Source organism: Abramis brama (genome assembly GCF_963993115.1).
Source record: "Abramis brama genome assembly, chromosome: 10".
In the NCBI taxonomy this organism is placed as follows: domain Eukaryota; kingdom Metazoa; phylum Chordata; class Actinopteri; order Cypriniformes; family Leuciscidae; genus Abramis; species Abramis brama.
Genome location: NC_139972.1, coordinates 245001 through 251573, shown reverse-complemented (window position 1 = coordinate 251573; position 6573 = coordinate 245001).

The window sequence follows — 6573 nt, the reverse complement described above, 5'->3', positions numbered from 1 at the left end:
GAGATGAGTAAATGCTCATATTTAGTCTAGAACTACAATAACCATCATGTTCACACACACACACACACACACACACACAAACACACACACACAAAACGCCTCTTATGATTTGTCTCAACATGTGGACAAGAGAGCTGTCAGTCTATAAATATGAAAACAAAGTAACTTACGTTACTTATTTGAAAAAGTAACTCAGATATTTTGTTGTAAATTTTAAAGGTAATGCGTTACTTTACTAGTTACTTGAAAAAAGTAATCTGATTACATAACTCAAGTTACTTGTAATGAGTTCCACACAACACTGGTCTTCAGTCATGGTGTTTATCAAGCAGGATTGCTCATATTCCTCTCACAGATCACGTGTGTGTAGAAGTTTATGACGGCTTCTGCTCAGGAATCAGTGTGTTTGTTCAGCACATGTGCGGATCTGGCTCTTGTGTGTCAGTAATGAAGAACAGGTTTGTATCTCTCTGGTAATGAGCAGACCTTGGTCGCTATGGTTACGCTATTCACTGTCCTGTAACTCTCTTCACCTCATAGAGTTTGCACTGCACACACACTGGATGAGGATGATGATGATGAGGAGGAGGATGATGAGGAAGAACAGGTTTCACTGCAGGAACTGCACTCAAAACACATACTGAATATCAACCTATATGATTTTTACCCCCTCAAAAGTGAATGAAACTATTTTTTTTGTAAAAATACTTTAACACAATTTACAAAATATATATATATTTTTTTAAATAATGACTTTTATGTGTGATGCAATAGTTCCGCATTGGGCATTACAAGACATTCTGGTTGAGGGCGATCCAAGATGGCAGCCGGTGCGGTCGCAGTTTTATGCAACTGATTCAATTTTACTTTCCATCCCCTATATTTTAACTCTATTTAAACCCGGACGGATAAAATCGTTTGTTTATGCATTAGGCCATTTTCTGTTTTGTTTAGGCGGAGTAAATTGTTATTTAAGTTACTTAATTTCCTCCTTAAGTTGGCGATCGTTAACTGAACTCTTGAACACACATGGAAACCAAGGATAGCACGATGAAACGCAAAGGAAAAAATAAGAATTCCATCTCCAAGTCGCTTTCGGAAGAGATGGAATTAGATGTTCCTGTCGCTGCTGCACACATCGAGGTAGACCATCAATATGACCAAAAAAATCCAGTTGTCACCCGGTCTGAAAGCCCAAGTCTCGAGATCGTACGTGACTCCGACTTAGATACGCCTGTGAAACCTCAACAAAAGAAATCTCGAGGCGAAATTTCCCTGACGGAATTGCAAGATAATGTCATGAAGCACTGACATCCCGGATTAAAGAAAGTGCAAACGACCTCGGCAAAATGATTACCAGCAACACGGTGAGCACTGAGGGTCTTAAGAAATCAATTGACTTTGTGTTTGAAGAAGTAAACGCTTTAAAAACAGACTTGAAGAGCTGCAAAACTACAAAACTCCACGAACTTGAGCAAAGACTGAGCGATGCCGAGCGCTATCAGCGGAGATGGAACCTCCGTCTGTACGGTATTCCTGAACATTCTGAGGAGAACATAAAGCAAAAAGTAATCGGAGTCTGTGGTTCAGTTGTTCCCGACTCAAACTTTTCTTTCAAAGAGGACATAGATGTTGTACATCGACTGGGAAAGCTGAATGAGCTGGCCAATAGACCTAGACCAGTGATCATTCGCTTCGTAAGAAGATCTACGCGGGACCTGATCTGGCGGCAGGCCAAGCAGTCTGAATATCTGAGGAGTCACAAGCTGAGATTCACAGAAGATTTGTCTCAAGCAGATAAGGATGAAGAGGATGAAGAGGTGGCCGTTGTTTGAAGCTGCTAGGAAGGAAGGAAAGGGGGCGTTCTTTGTCGGTGTGCGCGTATTCATCGATGGGAAAGAGGTGCAATCACCCACGTGAAATCAAGTGGTTTTCATCTTGCGTCATATGAACACTTTCCCCTCTGACCTGTTCTAAGCCAACTTGTAAGATTGCGCTAAGGTTTATTACTTGCCTAATGCAAGTTAATTGTGGGTGAATGTTTTGTATAATTTCATAACTGGGTTTATTCTTATTTTATTTTATTTCAAAGGGGATGGAAGTTTCTCTAAAACTGTTCCTGTTTCTTCTGTTCATATATTCATGTCGTTTTCGTTAGTTACTCTTAATGTCAGGGGTTTAAGATTTAATGTTAAACGTAAAGCTTTGTTTTTATTTGCTAAACAGCAGAAATGTGATTTTTGTTTTTTTCAAGAAGTTCATTCAACGCCTAAAGATGTACATTTCTGGAAAGCTCAATGGGGTAATGATGTTTGGTTTGCTCATGGGTCTGAGCGTACAGCTGGTGTTGCAATTCTAAAAAACAAATTTTCTGGGGACATTTTATTTTCTGAGGGGGATCCCCTTGGCCATTTCATTATTTTAATTATTAAACTGGATCTGGTGTCTATAATTATTATACATTTTTATGGGTATAATTCTAAAATTGAAAATGATGCTCTACTCAAAAAGTTAGAGAGTCGTATTACACACTGTTTATCTAAATTCCCAAATTCACTTGTTATTATAGGAGGAGATTTTAATATCACCTTAGACAACTCCCTTGACCGATGGCCACCTCGTAGTGTAAATTATCATAACTCCACACTAAAGGCCTTTATGCAGAAGTTTAGTATAATGGATATTTGGAGAGAGAAATTCCCTGGTATTAATTCTTTCACGTGGAATAATAAGGCATGTACCGTTATGTCTCGTATTGACTACTGGTTAACTCCGTGCAATTTACATAAAGAAGATATCTCTGTTAATATTCTTCCCACGCCATTAACCGATCATAAGGCAGTGTCTATCAACATTTCTTTACATTCCTCTCCTTCCTCCAGCTATCATAATTCTTATTGGAAGCTCAATAAGTCTTTATTGGAACATGAATTTGTTAAGGTGACCATTCGCAGTTTGATTGCACAATATTGGAATATAGCTCAAATTAGTAATAACTATTGCACCAATTGGGAGTTATTTAAATTTAAAGCTTGTAAATTTCTTAGAAAATTTGGTAGTTTATTATCTAAAGCTAAAAAACTCTGATCATTTCTAAAATTACGTCTTTTACTCACAAATCTCCTCCAAATTTGTCGGATAGTGAATATCTTGAGTTATACACGCTTCAAAGCCAATTAGATGATATTTCTAAAAGGAAGGCAGAGGGGGCTTTCATTAGATCTAGACAGAGATGGTTAGAAAAAGGTGAGCAGAATTCAGCATATTTCTTTCAATTAGAAAAATTTCATGCAAAAACAAATACAATTTTGCATTTGAATATTAATGGTACGATAACACATGATTCAAAGGTGATTGCAGATTACTGTTCAACCTTTTATAGCACTCTTTATAAATCAGGATTTGATGAAAATTACTCCTCTGTTTTTATAGATAGTCTTACTAATTTGAAAACTATAAATGAAGATCAAAAAGAACACTGTGATAATTCTATATGTATAAAAGAAGTCCTTCAAGCTATTGCAGAGCTTAAATTAAATAAATCCCCTGGTGTAGATGGGTTAAACTCTGAACTCTATAAAACCTTTTCAGAAGAACTTGCTCCTTTCCTTTTAAATCTTTTTTTACACTCTATTGAATATGGTAAACTCCCGCCTACTCTGACTCAAGGCCTAATTATCTTAATTCCCAAACCAAAAAAAGACACTTTAATTTTAGACAATTGGAGACCAATTTCCCTACTTAATAATGATTATAAAATTTTAGCCTCTATATTAGCTTCTAGAATTAAGACAACTTTGGATTTCATTATCGATGACACACAGTCAGGTTTTATAAGTAATAGACACATCTCGAATAATATTCGCTTGGTATTAGACCTTGTTGATTACCCACATCTATACCCAGACGAGAGTTTCTTTTTTTTAGACTTCCATAAGGCCTTCAACACTGTTGAACATCATTTCATATATTCAGCCCTAAACAAATTTGGTTTTGGTGATTTTTTTATTAATTCCGTTAAAACTTTATACTCTGATGCAAATATTTTTTTACGATACCACACTTTTTTTTAAAAGATGCAGGAGAAATACCTTTAGCCCTCAAGATTATCCATACATTCTCAAAAGCTTCAGGGCTTTACCTGAATTTAAATAAGTGTGAATTAATGTCTCTTAAAAACAGTAATCTTCTCTCAATCTGTAATATCCCCATTAAAGATGAAATCACATATTTAGGTATTAAGATTGTAAAGAATGAAGAGGAACGATGTAAACTTAATTTTTCACCAGTCATTGACAAAACAAAACAAAAATGAAATCAGTGGTTATTGAGAGACCTTGAGGGGGAGAGTGCTGATCACAAAGGCAGAGGCATCTCGAGACTTACATATGCTGCGCTCTCATAAGCAGTTAATGATAATACTTGTAAAATTATTGATAAAATACTGTTTAACTTCTTATGGAAAAATAAAACCCATTATATAAAAAAATCTGTGGTTATGAACTCAACTGAAAATGGAGGCCTGAACTTCTTAGATTTTACCACCCTTAATCACACCTTTAAAGTTAGCTGGATTAAGCAATTCCTTAAAAAACCAACATCTATCTGGAATATTATTCCCCACTTTATCTTTTCACAAGTTGGTGGTCTCCAATTTCTTTTGCTTTGTGACTACAGTATTACCAAGCTTCCTTTAAAACTGTCTAACTTTCATAAACAAATGCTTCTTTCCTGGAATTTAATCTATAAACACAATTTCTCTCCAAATAGGTGTTTTATCTGGAACAATAAGCACATTCTGTATAAATCTAAATCTTTATTTCTTATGAATTGGTTTTGTAATGATATAGTTTTTGTTAGACAACTGTATAACAATGAAGGTCTTATGTTGGCCTACTCTGAAATCCTTTCTAAATATAATATTCCAGTTACTCCTAAGGACTGTGGTTATGGATGCTGTTCCCTCTGGTCTAAACATGCTTCTTAAAAACACCTGTCCTCTGCTCTCTCCATACTCGTTAGATCCTGCTGATACTGAAGTTAAAAATAATAATCGTTGTGTACGGGCTTTGCTCCAAAGGGATATTGTCTCCAGACCTGCTATTATATCATTTTGGAATGGTTATGCTGATAATCTGTTATGGAATAATATCTGGAAACTTCCTCACAAATATTTAATCACAAACAAAATCAAAGAAATTTCACTTAAACTCATTTATAAATATTACCCATGTAATTATTATCTTGTGAACAGATTTAATTGTGATATTGATACAGTTTGTACATTTTGTGATCTACATGATGAAACATTTTATCATTTATTTTGGAGTTGTCCTCATACCATTTGTTTTTGGTCAGATTTCTGTTCCTTTATTAAGGCTCATGTCATGCCCAGCTTTCAACTGTGCTTTAAAAATGTATTATTTGGTTTTTTCTCTTATGACAAATCCTTTCATAAGGAATATTACTTCATTAATCTGCTGCTTCTGTTAGCGAAATTTAGTATTCATAAGAGTAAATTTGGAGGAAACAAGCCTTTATTTCTCATTTTAAGAGCAGAAATTTTACAATACCTAAACACAATATTGGGTTTGAAAAATAAGAAAGCTACAAAGTGTCTCAATCTGTAAACATTTTAAAATTTTAATTTAACTTGTAAATTTGTCGCTGTTTATGTATGTATTTTATGTTCGTTTATCTGCTTTACTCGTTGTATTCCCCCCCCCCCCCCCCCGAATGAATGAATGCTGAATCTTTCTTTAAAAAACACTGTTCTGTAGATCACACACACACACACACACACACACACACACACACACACACACACACAGTTGAATGGTTTGTTCAGGCTATCATCATATGACTGAAGCTCATCAGCGCCCTCTAGTGCGCAGGCGCTGCTAAACCCGCCTCTGTCACGTGTCACCGGTCACATGATCCACTTTCCCCAGCCCCTCTCAGGATGGATCAGAGTCATTTCTGATTACTGGAATAGGAGTTTAAAATCATTTTATAGGGAATTGTTCGGGGGAATTTTTAGTTTTACTTCAGAGATCAATGCGTGGCATTATATTTAAATTAGTCTACTTTTTGGGGTGAAAATGAAAAACGCAGTGACATTATAATAAAGCGCCACCTCGAGAAACTGTTTCACAGTCGTTATTAATGACAACAGATGTTCATTATTCCAGTCCTTTACATAAAGGTAATCTCTCTTCAATAGGAAACAATCTCAGAATAAACCAAAAGCACAATAAGAGTCTTTAATTTAAAAGAGCACGTGATATTCACACGACACTAATGACATGGGAGTAATCTTTCCTCAAATAGCTGACATTAAACTGATCTAATGACATTTCAATTAATTATTACTGTAATCTGATATAAAAACCCTTAGCTCAGAAAGAGAGAGTTTATATCACTCATCACGGCTGATAGCCTATTAATAATAATAAATTACAGATATAGTAATAATACATGTATGCATTCCTGCACATGTTTTTAATAGAGTTTTGATAGTTTAATAAGAGGTTTAGAGAGATTAATGGTGATTTTGGCGTGTTTTCAGAGTCA